Source organism: Tupaia chinensis, unplaced genomic scaffold, assembly GCF_000334495.1.
Source record: "Tupaia chinensis unplaced genomic scaffold, TupChi_1.0 Scaffold000120_1, whole genome shotgun sequence".
NCBI lineage: Eukaryota > Metazoa > Chordata > Mammalia > Scandentia > Tupaiidae > Tupaia > Tupaia belangeri.
Window position 1 is genome coordinate 25,772 of NW_006159587.1, and position 1,096 is coordinate 26,867.

Sequence of the window (1,096 nt, forward strand, 5' to 3'; positions counted from 1 at the left end):
TCTCTTTAAATTTGAGGCACACACACACACACACACACACACACACACACACACACACAATTTGTAGGAAAAAATGGTTTTATACATGGGATGAAAGAATATAAATTCAAAACTTACAGATGAGGGTTAGCTCTATCGCTCATCTCTTAAAATATACATATATATATATGACTGTCCAGTCAAAACTAACAAGAGTATCTCCCTCAAAACATTTTTCTGGCTTTCCAAGTAGACCCCAGGACTGCACACTGCCTTGGAATGTCCTCAGAAGGCTCTGTCAGTGAGCAGGTAATTGAGTAGAGACCACAGAGTCCTTTCTTTCAAATGGAAGAGGGAAGATAGAGGGACAGAGAAACTATTCAAACTTCGTCTTCTTTCCTTGTGGCTTATGGTCTCCTCCTTTGCCTCCTCGGAAGCAAATCTCGCCCTCCAAAGCCTCCTTGGCCCCTGCCACCATATCCACCTCTGCCTCCTCTGCCTCCACCACAATCCTCCGCCTCCTCTGCCTCCACCACAATCCTCGAAGCCACCTTCACCTGTAGGCTTGGCCCAGTCCAAGGTATCTTTGTTTCTATCAATTTCACCATCTTCCATGGCCTCCTTGGCAGCTTTGGCATCTTCCTCCCTGTCGAAGTCTATCAAACTAAACCCTTTGGAAGATCTTGTTTCCCAGTCAGTGACTATCCTTGCACAAACAGGGCCATCAAAAGACTCCTTTAATGTCTCTTCGGTGGTATCCTCAGACAGACCTTTGACAATTGGAGTTTTGGAGGGCTGACATCTTGTGTTAGGTGATCCCCTGGGTCCTTGCAGCTCCAGCCTGATTGCTCTGGCCTTCAATTTCCTCTGTTACAGGGAGTTAAAGCTTCTTTAGCATCTTCAAATGAAACAAATTCTATAAATGCATACCCTTTAGATTTGCTGTTTTGGCTCTGAGGCACTTGGATAAAAGTTGCCTTCTCAAATACTTCCTGAAGTGTTTCTTCTGTTGTATTGTTGGAGAGGTTGCTCAAAACCAGAGTTCTTGATTCACCATCCCAGTGCTGTTCTTTCCACCTCTGTAGTCTTGATTTTGACCTTTCTCTCCAGTGTAGTA

At 44.5% G+C, this 1,096-nt stretch overlaps 1 pseudogene; it reads right to left on the reverse strand.

Annotated features, from left to right (window-relative positions):
- LOC102486952 (ribosomal L1 domain-containing protein 1-like) overlaps positions 1-1,096 on the reverse strand; it is a 9,610-nt pseudogene that overhangs the window by 7,263 nt on the left and 1,251 nt on the right.